A 13078-nucleotide genomic window follows, 5' to 3' on the forward strand; every position below is an offset into this window, starting at 1 on the left:
TTTCGTACATTTTCAAGTCAAGCATCTTTACAATATTGATTTTTATCATACGAAGATTCTCAAAACTGACTCAATTTTTATATACGCACTAATTCAAACCCCCCCCCCCCCTCTCTCCCCCTCTTAGTGTCAACTCGATCCTAACAGGGGTATCGTCAAAGGCAAAGTGTTGATTATGACGAAATCTTCTCACCTGTAGCCATGCTAAAATCTATCTAAATTCTATTGGCTATTGTAGTACACTATGATTATGAGATCTAGCGGATAGATATGAAAACCATGTTACTCAATGGCAACCTCGATGAGAAAGTGTATATGATATAACTTGAGGGATTCGTGTCCAAATATAGTCTAAATAAGGTATGCAGGTTGGTTAGGTCTATCTATGGACTGAAGCAAGCTTCTCAAAGTTGGAACATAAGATTTGATAAGGCAATCAGATCTTATGAAGTTGTTAAGAATGAAAATGAGCCTTATGTGTACAAGAAAATAAGTAGGAGCGCTATCACCTTTTTAATGTTGTATGTGGAGGACATCCTGATCTTTGAGAATGATATAGAAATGCTCTCCATAGTAAAGGCTTGGCTATCTAGATATTTCTCCACGAAGGACTTAGGGGAAACATCCTATATCTTAGGGATTCAGATCTATAGAGATAAATCTAAGAGGATGCTTGGCTTGTCCCAACCAAGGTAAATAGACTCTATTGTCAAAAGGTTTGGCATGAAATTTTCAAGGGAGATCTCATACCGATGAGACATGAAATATCACTTTCTAGGAGTATGTTCTCAAAGACTCTTGAAGAAAGGACAGACATGGATAGGATATCCTATGCCTTAGTAATAGGAGCTATCATATATACTATGCTATGTACTAGACCTGATGCTCTAAGTATCACGAGCAGGTATCAGGTGGATCAAGGCTTGGAGCACTATAAAGTAGTAAAATATATCCTTCAGTACTTGAGAAGAACTAAGGATCTTTTACTAGTACATAGAGGAAATAACCTTCGGGTTGAGGGCTACATGGACTCGAGCTTCTAATCTGATGTCGATGATAGCAAGTCTAATTTAGGGTATGTGTTCACTCTGAATGGAGGAGCAATATGCTAGAAGAGTTTCAAGCAAGACACTACTGCTGACTTGACCATAAAGACGAAGCACATTGCTGTGGCATAGGTAACAAAGTAGAGAGTCTAGACGAAGAAGTTTATCATAGATCTGAGAGTCATGCCGGGCAGCGAGGAGCTTATTCCCTTTTAATTCGACAACTACGAGGTTATTACTCAAATGAGGGAACCCGGGTCTCATCAGAAATATTCTGAGGATGTTCAAGCTTATCAGAGAGATTGTGGCTCGATAAGATATAGTAGTGGAAAGTGTTCCATCCGAATATAATATCATAGATCCACTAACAAAGCCGTCATCTCATATTTTCTTTGAGCATCACAGGAGTTTGATGGGGATCAGACACATAGGCGATTAGCTTTAGGTCAAGTAGGATATTGCTAGTCATAGGTGCCCTACAAGCAAATCACATGAGTGATGACATATATGACATGATACATAGTCTTTTTGCTTATTATTATTATGATATTTTCTCACTTTATATTTCTTGATGCATAAATATATTATGATATCCATAGATTTGTGTAATGAAAATCGGATCATAATCAGATTATGATAATGAGACTGATTCACCTCTAAATATAAATCCTAAATAATCCTAGTTATAGGTTACTCGAGAGGAATATCGAGAAAACTAGATAAACTGCTGTGTTGTATATCTGTCCATATGATGGAGGTGACTTATCTCATAGCTGCTCATGTAGGGACACTAGGGCTACAATGTAGGTACTTATTGGAGAATGAGTTTACCGATTGATCCGCTCATGGAATGTTAGATAGTTGATAATCTAGGAGACTGTGTTTGGGCGGTACCAATAGGTAGTGGTATCGCCTAAACATAGTCTCCCAAATTGTGTCAGGCGGTGGTACCGCCCAGACACAATCTTCTAGACTATGTTAGGCGATGGTACTACTAGACTAGGCAGTGGTACCATCTAGTGTCAGTGCTGCAGGTGGTGGTACCACCCAACATAGGTAGTGGTATCGCCAGTATCTCGAAATCTCAAGGATTTGATGTTTGGCTCTAATTTTTGAAATCATTTGGCGTCTATAAATACCATAATATTTTCTACAGAGAAAAGCATGAAAGTAAGAATAAAACTCTGTGATTCTAAAGTTGTAAACCCTTGTAAAGTGCAAAGTCCCTCCTCCTAAAGTTTAGAGACTATTCTAAGGGAGAGTGTGAGGGAAACTTTGTAAAAAAGGGTGTAAAGGTTCTCTCCTGAGCTTGTCAAAAGAAAAAAAGAGTTATAAGAGGGCAGTTGATCTTTGCCCATTGAAAGAAGACCATTACTGGACATCAGTGGCCTCAATGGAAGAGGAATCGGGAGTGGACATAGGTCACGACTACCAATTTTATCATACATTACTTACTTTACAACTACTTTACATCTTCATCACTCTTTTATAAACATCTTTAAGCTTAAAACATCTTTCCGATATGGTTTTATCATATAAATTTTTATGATCGATGTGGTTCTCCGAAAGCACTAATTCACCCCCCCCCTCTTAGTACCGATTTCGATCCTAACAGTTGATATCAGAGCCAGGTTACTCTCTGTTTGGTTTAACACCCAAGAGAGTGGCTTTTCTCGACTTTCAAGGGGTTCTTTCTATCACTCGTCCTCCTATGTTCAATGGAACGAACTACATATATTGAAAAACTCGAATGAGAATTTTCTTACTTTTTATGAACTTTGATTTATAGAATATCACTGAAAATAGTTATCAAAAGTCTTCTAAACTAATGAATGAATAGAATGATTTGAAGAAGAAGATTTTTTCTTTAAATGCTAAAGCGATGAATGCTTTATTTTGTGCCTTAGACAAAAATAAATTTAATCGTGTTTCTATTTGTGAAACTGCATATGAGATTTAGCACACTCTTGAAATTACACATGAAGGCACAAGTAGAGTTAAAGACTCTAAAATTAATCTTTTGATGCATAGTTTTGAATTGTTTAGAATGGAACCAAGCGAAACTATTGGTGATATATACACTCGTTTTATGGATGTCGTCAATAGTTTAAAAAGTCTTGGTAAATATTTTTCTACTTTTGAACTTGTTAACAAAATACTAAGATCTCTTCCAAAAAGTTAAAGTTGGATCCAAAAGTGACGGCAATACGGGAGATAAAGGACTTGAACAATTTTCTTCTTGAAGAACTTATCGCATCTTTAATGGCCTATGAAATGACATGTATTGAACATGATGAATATGAGAATAACTTTCCAAAGAACAAGAAGGATTTAACACTTCAAACAATAGAAGAGCACTTAGAGAGAAAACTCAAGTGATGATGATGATGATGATGATGATGATGATGATGATGATGATGATGATGACCTTGAACTCCTGACAATAAAATTTAAAAAGTTCATAAAACAAGAATTAAATAATAAAAATAAACTTAAAAAGAATAAAACAACTTGCTATGAATGCAATCGGCTAGGGCACTTAAAAAGCAAATGTCCGCAAGTGAAGAAGAAGCTAAAAAAAAGAAGAAAGTACTCAAGGTGATAAAGGACAAATCAAGTGTTTCCAAAGATGAGATTGCAAACTATGCCTTGGTGGCCTTTGACAACGAGGTAAGTGACTCAACCAAAACTCATTTACCTTACTATAAAATTACTTAATGCATTTCATGAGTTGTTTTTAAATTAGTTAGTAAGAAATAAAAATGTAAAACACCATACTTCTCTTTCTAGTGATTTTAATTTTTTTTAAAAAATTTAATTAATGAGCATGACTATTACATGTTAATTCCTTGCACTAAGTATAAAAAGTTAGATTAACTTAAGAAGGAAAATATATTACTATAACAAATAATAACAAAAGAAAGACCATTGGAATTAAAATGATTATTAACAAATTGAATCTTTTGTTTGAAGATGTTTTAATATGTCATACTATTGATCATGATGATTTTTCATGATGATGCTTATTTTTCAAGTTTAAACAATAATACATGGTTTTGGCTTAGAAAACAATAACATGTTTGTATAAAATCAATCACATAGAGAAATGCATTATTTTTCTTGAAAATGACTCTATCCCCAAAATCTTATTAAATTTTTCAATAAGAGATTAATGAATCTATGTATGTTATGAATCTTGTGAACTATGAAAGTGATTTTGATGATTTGAATTTAATGAGTTTTATCAAAATCATGATCGTGATTTCTCGAGATTTATAACTTGAAATCTTTAATGAATCAAGATCTCTTATTACGTGTTCTCATATCATTCCTTTTTATTGAGATTTATCTAAATGAATCATGGTTTCTCTTTTGATTTCTCAAAATTATTATTATTTTTAATTAAGATTTCTTTTATTATTATTATTAATTAAGATTTCTTTTATAATTCATTCTTTTACTAAAGAGGAGAATTATGCAAACAAACCATGATCTTGATAATTATAACTTGAGATTTTTATAAATCAATATCATTCACTATGATTCCTTCATTTTACTAAAGAGAATGTTTATTCAAATTTTTCTCTTGATTTCTCAAAATTTATAATATAAGATTACCTTTGAAGATCATTGACTATTTAATCTCCTAAGCTTTCTTACTAAAGAGGAGGTTTGTCAAAAATTACTCATGGTCTTTTAGTATTTATGACTTGATCTTTCATTTTTTTATGATTGAAATATTGATGTAAACTTATCGTTGTTATTAATATTTGTTATGATCTAAAACTTGATGTAAAAAGAAAAATTTTGTACCATTGTATTCTTCCTTTTGATAATGACAAAGGGGGAGAAAGTATTGCTAGCTTGAGGAGAGAAAACTTGCTAGCATACACATTGTAAAAAGAAGCAAAAAGTTGCTATCTCAATAGAAGCAAAAATTTTGCTAAACTTTACATTCTTAAGAACCTGCTAGCTTACATATCGCAAAAGGAAGTAAAGAATTTGCTAGCTTACACATTTAAAAAAGAAGCAAATCGATAGCTTACAATAGAAGAAAGAATTTGCTATCTTGCACATCTCAAGAGAAGCAAAAGTGCAAACTTGCACAACTCAAAATTATTGCTAGCTTGTATGTTGTAAAACTTGCATATATCAAAAACTTACTAGATGCACTTCTCCTTTTTGTTAATGACAAAGGGGGAGAAGATATGATAATGAGTTGAATCATGCATGGTAGGATGTACTTTTATGTTTTAAAACATTGTATGATTTTTTGAAGTCAAAGTTTTTATCAATATGGTATATTGATAGGGGGAGTTTAGTTTAAACTCCATCATCAATTGATTGTCATCATAAAAAAGGGAGACATTATTGAATTTTAGTTTTTAATAATGAAATCAATTAATGAGTTTATGATCTAATCTATGTTTTGAGTGACGCAGGACTAGCTTCGATCAAGGAAAGACAAATTGATTGAAATAGGAGGAATCAGACATTGGCCGGCGTTGAAAATGTCAAGAGATTGGATGTCGGTCCAGAGGATTGGTTGACATGCTGGTAAAAGGACTTCGTCCCGAAAGTTCAAGCATCAGGTTGAAGGATCATACATTGTGCCAATGAGATCAGAAGTTGTGGGAGTCAACATGCCGATTAGGCAATACGTCGAATGAGAGAATGATGTGTCAAAGGATCGGACGAAGTGTTAGAAGAACCAATAATATGTCAGACAACATATGATTCATGCTTTGTAATAATTTATCTAGATGAGTTAGTTTAGGTCTAATTGAGTCGATATTAAGGTGAAACAATGCCAACTCAATTAGGGCAATTGAGCCTAAATCAAGGCTGAATTGGGCCTATTTTTTGGCCCATTCAATGTCCAATAGTAGGGTCTGGTGATGGTACCGTCGAGACTAGGTGGTGGTACTGCCCAAACATAGTATCCCAAACTACATCAAGCGGTGGTACCACCTACTAGTCATAGGTGCCCAGCAAGCCAATCACGTGAGTGATGGCACGTGTGACTTGATACAGAATCTTTTTGCTTATTATATTTTAGCGTATATCACTTTATAACTATTGCATAAATGCATATATATATTGTGATGTCCTTGGATTTGTGCAATGGGAATCGGATCGTGATGAGATCACGATAATGAGATCGATTCACCTTTAAACACATATCCTAAATAATCCCGGTCATAGGTTACTCGAGAGGGACATCGTGATAACCGGATAGACTGGTGTGCTGTATACCCGTCCATATGATGGATGCAGCTGGTCTCATAGCTGCTCGTGTAGGGACACTAGGGATACAGTACATGTGCTCATTGGAGAATGAGTTCACTGATTGATCCGCTTACGGAATGCTGGATGGTTGATGATGCCTTATTGTCAGACAGCGATTCCATAGTCCTAGTGGTGTATTTGGTCCTTAGACTTGAGACACCAAGGATGTCCTGTATGAGTGCTCCACTCTTTGATACCAGACTTATAGGTTTGGCTGTCCCCAGATCTAGTACAGCTGGTCATTGGGAGTGGTAGTCGACCTTACGAGGGCTATTGAGTGTCAATAGAGGATCATCCACTCTCGGCGTCATGAGAGGAATATCCCATGTGTTCTTGCTCAGACAAATCCCTGGCCAAGGTCAGTCGGGTTGAGAGAGAAAGAGTTCTCCGGGAGAATCCGATTAGAGCGAGACTCGAGTAGAAACCGTATGGGTCTGACAGCGCCATGCTCGATATACGGTCTCTGGGATATTAGATGGATGAGGGACTATAGGTACATGGTAACTGAGGACAGACAGGTCCAATGGATTGGAATCCCCTGTATCATCTGGGGACTACGGCGTAGTGGCCTAGTACGTCCGTAGTCGATGAGTCAAGTGAATTATTACAGAGATAATAATTCACTCAGTCAGAAGGAGTTCTGACAGGTATGACTCACGGCTAGCTCGATATTGGGCCTAGAGGGTCACACACATATGGTAGGCATTGCGATGAGTAGAGGTTCGGATATGAGATATCCGACGGAGCCCTTTTCTTATTGGATGCAGATCCAATACCCACTAGGGAAGGACCCATTAGGGTTTGACACGGGATCTCTATAAATAGGAGGGATTCACAACCTCATAGGCTAGAGTCTTTGCTTGCCTTTCCTATTCTCCTCTCCCTCTCCACCTCAGAGTAGGCCTGGAGTTTTGAGGAGCGTCGTCGCAACCCTGTTGTGTGGATCACCGCTAGAGAGGAGGACGCTTAACCTCCTTCACCCTCTCCTAAGGATCTACAAGGAAACAGGGATATACGATCTCCCTAGGTAACACAATCTCTATACGCAGTTTTGTGTTTTGCGGATTTTTTGCGCACCAATCTTTGCACGACGACGAACATCTTTTTGGGAATCGGGGATTTTGTTTTCTTGTTCTTCCGATGCGCATATGATGTCGCCCCCCAATGATTTCCCAACAGTGGTATCAGAGCCAGGTTGTTCGTGCGAATGATTGGTTTTAAACTGCGTGTATTGTGTTTAGGAAGAATTTTGACGTCAAAATCGTTGACGCAAAAGCGAGGAAGGGCAGCAACAGTTTCTGCCCTCGATCTACATGCCTGCAGCCACCTGCAGCGGCAGCCGCAGCCGCAGCCAGGCAGCACAGTGCCGGCGCATGCGCAAGCGCTGTGCCTGCAGCAGCCGGCCGGCGGACTACTTGCAGCAGGCTTGCTGCTGGCAGGGCTGGCAGCCCATGGGCAGAGGCGCCGCAGGGCAGCGGCGCCTGCCGCCGCTGCTCCCGCGGGCGAAACCCCCCCCACAGGGGCGGCCGCCCGGCGGTACAGCACCGCCTGCGGAGGCAGCGGTGCCCGAAGGGGGCGCCCACCCGCAGCGGCATCGCCGCCAGCGGGCGTGCCGCCTGCAGGCGAGGGCAGTGCCCTCGCCCCGCCGCACAGGCCGCCGCTGGCAGGGTGGCGGCGGCGGCAGCAGCGAAAGGGGGAAAGGGTATTAGGGTTTTCTGGGCAAAAGATAGTTTTACCCCTCGGAATTTAAGAAATTCCAGTTTCTGTCTTTTGTCCAAATTACGAAAATACCCTTAGGAATTGAGAAATTCCCTACATGTCCCTGATTTCAGGAAAATATTAATTAATTAAAAGGTTTAGTTGATTATTATTTTTATTATTATCTAGTAGTTCTACATGATGATGATTATTTATACATGTGATGTATGATGTGTGGACGGATGATCATGGACCGTGTAATGTGTGTACTTGTGATTATTATTATTGAGGTCTGCGAACCTCCATTATATTTCTCGTTTATTGTCGGGGCCTGCGTGCCTATGATTAAGTTGTAATCACATGAGGAGGCGCAGCGGGAGCGTGGATGCGATAGCGGGACCCACGAGACGGACGATTGTGATGCATGGAGATGCATCAAGATGTCGACGAAACCGACGAGGACGAGATGGACGATCACAGGGCATGGAGATGCACCGTTGCACACATAGATCTTGATGTGAGTGATTAGGCCTACTGGCTCGGGCCTAATCATATTAGGTTGTGGTCCATGATCATCTGGTGTGATTGCTTATACACATACTAGATATGTATATATATTTGCATGCGAAGTAGATATATATTAAATATGTATATGTGTGACATGTCATATTAGGAGACCAAATCTTAGAAACATCTCTCGATAATATTAAGTCGGTAAACGTGAGGCAATTAGATTGACCCACGTGGCCTTCCATCGTATGAGTAGGAACCGATTCCCGGTGTAGGTTGAGTTGGTCGAGTCCCTCGAGACTCACCTATATCGCGATTCGCTATCTTGCTTACGACATAGAGATGTCACCGGTGACCTGAGGGCATGGTATGCTTGGTCGAGTCCCTCGAGGGTATATCATCAAATCAGACTCATCTTGTAACGAAGGTGTTGACTTAACCGAGCATCATGGTTGGTCGAGTCCCTCGAGGCCATGGTGATTCGGAGGCCGAATAGGACGGGAATCACAAGGAGTTGTGATCGACAAGAGTTGCCTACCTTTTAGGCTTAGTGTGATTGGTCGAGTCCCTCGAGGTTACACTAAAACGCTGATTGGATCTTGATCCCCACTAGAAGTCTGCCGGAGACTTCCGTTTCACGTGCTTAGGGTGTCGCGTGACTCGTTAGTAAAATAGTGGGAGCATATTAAGATAGAAGTCCATATCTTGATAGTTTATTTCTTGCAAAATCTGCATGTTATTCATTTCTGCTACATTTTTATTTTCAGAAAATGTTGCTTTCAAATCCCTTACGTGGCATACTTGATGTCAACCGCCTCACTGGTCCAAATTATACGGATTGGCTCCGTAACTTGAGAATTGTTCTCACAGCGGAGAAAATCGTGTACGTCCTCGATACAGTGATGCCTACGCCCGAAGAAGGGGCAAACGAGGATGAGATCGCTCGCTACGTGAAGTACATTGATGACTCCACTCTTGCTCAGTGCTATAAGTTGGGCTCTATGACTCCTGAGTTACAGAGACAACATGAAAAGATGGATGCCAGATCCATTCTCCTACATGTCCGTAAATTGTTTGAGGAACAGGGAAGGACTCAACGATATGAGATATCTAAGAGCCTTTTCCGCGCTAGGATGACTGAGGGGACACCGGTTCAGAACCATGTCCTAAAGATGATTGAGTGGATAGAGAAACTCACAGGTCTAGGAATGGTCCTAGAGGATAACTTGTGTGTGGACATTGTGCTTCAGTCTCTACCAGATTCCTTTTCACAGTTCATAATGAATTTTAATATGAACAAGCTTGAGGTGACTCTCCCAGAGCTCCTCAATATGTTGAGGGAGGCAGAGAGTACTATTAAGAAAGAGAAGCCAGTTCTCTACACTAGTGAGACCAGAAAGAAAAGGAAAGCAGAAAGGTCCCTTAAGAAAGGAAAGGGCAAGGGCAAACAAGGTAAAGCAAAGGTTGCTAAGAAAGACCCAACAAAGGACAAAGGCCAGTGCTTCCACTATGGTAAAGATGGGCACTGGAAGAGAAACTGCAAAGAGTACCTTGCAGAAAGGGCGAAACAAAAGCTTAATGAAGCTTCAGGTACATTCATGATCAGTCTCCATTTGTCAGACTCTTATGATAACACATGGGTATTGGATACCGGTAGTGCTTATCATATATGCAATTTGTTGTAAGTTCTGGCAAGGCCTAGGAGACTAGAGAGAGGCGAGATGGACCTCAAGATGGGTAATGGAGCAAAAGTTGCTATATTAGCTGTTGGCGAGGTCGCCCTACATCTGCCTAGTGGAGCTTTTATTGCATTAGATGCATGTTATTTTGTTCCTTCTATTATCAAAAACATTATCTCCATTTCATGTTTAACAGTTAGTGGATATAAATTTGTTTTTGAGAACAATGGTTGTTCGATATTATTAGATGATAAGATCATCACGAAAGGAACATTGCATAATGGTTTATTTATGTTAGACACCACTCCACATATCATGAATGTAAATGTGTCCAAAAGGAAACGAGATGAGTTGAACAGTGCATACCTGTGGCATTGTAGGCTAGGTCACATCCATGAAAGAAGGATTCAAAAGTTACTAAATGATGGATATCTAGATCCATTCGACTATATGTCTTATGCAACTTGTGAGCCTTGCATTCGTGGAAAATTGACCAACTCTCCATTTAGTGAAACTGGAGAGAGAGCCACTGAGTTGTTGGAACTCATACATAGTGATGTATGTGGACCTATGTCAACTCATGCCATCGGAGGTTACTCCTACTTCATTACATTTACTGATGATTTCTCAAGGTATGGATATGTGTACTTAATGAAGTACAAGTCCGAGGCCTTTGAGAAATTCGGAGAGTATAAGAATGAGGTGGAGAACCAAACTGGAAAGAGTATCAAAACTCTTCGATCAGATCGAGGAGGTGAGTACTTAAGTACAGAGTTTACTCAGTTCCTCAAGGACCATGGGATATTATCCCAATGGACACCTCCTTACACACCTCAGCTCAATGGTGTCTCTGAAAGGAGAAATCGTACGTTATTAGATATGGTACAGTCCATGATGAGTTTCGCTGACCTACCCATCTCATTTTGGGGATATGCCCTAGAAATCGCAGCTTACCTTCTGAACAGAGTTCCAACTAAGTCGGTAGTGTCTACACCATATGAGATATGGAAAGGGAAGAAGCCTGATCTTAAGGTTGTTAAGATTTGGGGCTGCCCAGCCCACGTTAAAAGACACAACCCCGATAAGTTAGAATCAAGGACAGAGCGATGCATATTTGTGGGATACCCCAAGGAAACTTGTGGGTATTACTTCTATCATCCCGATGACAAAAAGGTCTTTGTAGCTAAGAGAGCAGTGTTCCTTAAGAAGGAACACATTCTTAGCGGAGACAGTGGGAGAATGATAAAGTTGAGCGAAGTTAGAGAACCAAGCTCAAGCACCACTCTACAGCCCGAGTCTGTTCAGGTACCTAATACACAAGTTTCAACTTTACGCAGGTCTGATAGAGTATCTCATCCTCCTGAGAGATATGTGGGACATATTAGAGGAGAGGATGCTGAGGATATTGATCCTCAGACCTACGAGGAGGCTATTATGAGTATAGACTCCGGGAAGTGGCAAGAAGCCATGAATTCTGAGATGGATTCTATGTACTCCAATAAGGTTTGGAACCTAGTTGATGCGCCCGAAGGTATTGTACCCATCGGTTGCAAGTGGATCTTTAAGAAAAAAGATCGGAGTAGATAGAAAGGTAGAGACCTATAAAGCAAGGCTAGTGGCTAAAGGGTATCGTCAAAGGCAAGGTGTTGACTACGACGAAACCTTCTCACCCGTAGCAATGCTAAAATCCATCAGAATTCTATTGGCTATTGCAGCACACTATGATTATGAGATCTGACAGATGGATGTGAAAACCGCATTCCTCAATGGGAACCTCGAGGAGGAAGTGTATATGATGCAACCTGAGGGATTCGTGTCCAAGAACTGCCCAGATAAGGTGTGTAGGTTGCTTAGATCCATTTATGGACTAAAGCAAGCTTCCCGAAGTTGGAACATAAGATTTGATGAGTCAATCAGATCTTATGACTTCGTTAAGAATGAAGATGAGCCTTGTGTGTACAGGAAGATAAGTGGGAGCGCTATCACCTTTTTGGTGTTATATGTGGATGACATCCTCATCATTGGGAATGATGTAGGAATGCTATCCACTGTAAAGACTTGGTTATCTAGACACTTCTCCATTAAGGACTTAGGGGAAGCATCCTATATCTTGGGGATTAGAATCTATAGAGATAGATCTAAGAGGATGCTTGGCTTGTCCTAGTCCAGGTACATAGAAACCATTGTCAAAAGGTTTGACATGGAAAACTACCAGAAGAAAGGGCAAACATGAATATGATACCTTATGCCTCAGCAATAGGGTCTATCATATATGCCATGCTATGTACTAGGACTGATATAGCGCATGCTCTGAGTGTCACGAGCAGGTATCAAGCGGATCCAGGCTTGGAGCACTGGAAAGCAGTAAAGTGTATCCTTATGTACTTGAGAATGACTAAGGATCTTTTGCTAGTATATGGAGGTAATAGCCTTAAGGTTGAAGGCTTCACTGACTCAAGTTTTTAGTCTGATGTCAATGATAGCAAGTCGAATTCAGGGTATGTGTACACCTTGAATGGAGGAGCAGTGTGCTGGAAGAGTTCCAAACAAAATACCACTACTGACTCGACCATAGAGGCGGAGTACATTGCTGCATTAGATGCAGCAAAGGAGGGAGTCTAGGTGAAGAAGTTCATCACAGATTTGGGAGTCGATACAGATAGCGACAAGTCGACTTCCTTATATTGCGACAACTATGGGGTGATTACTCAAATAAGGGAACCCGGGTCTCATCAGAAGTGTTCTGAGGAGGTTCCAGCTTATAAGAGAGATCGTAACCCGAGGAGATGTAGTAGTGGAAAGAGTTCCATCCGAAGATAACATTGCAGATCCACTGACAAAGTCGTTGTCTCAGAT

Source organism: Musa acuminata, chromosome BXJ1-8, assembly GCF_036884655.1.
Source record: "Musa acuminata AAA Group cultivar baxijiao chromosome BXJ1-8, Cavendish_Baxijiao_AAA, whole genome shotgun sequence".
Taxonomy (NCBI): Eukaryota; Viridiplantae; Streptophyta; class Magnoliopsida; order Zingiberales; family Musaceae; genus Musa; species Musa acuminata.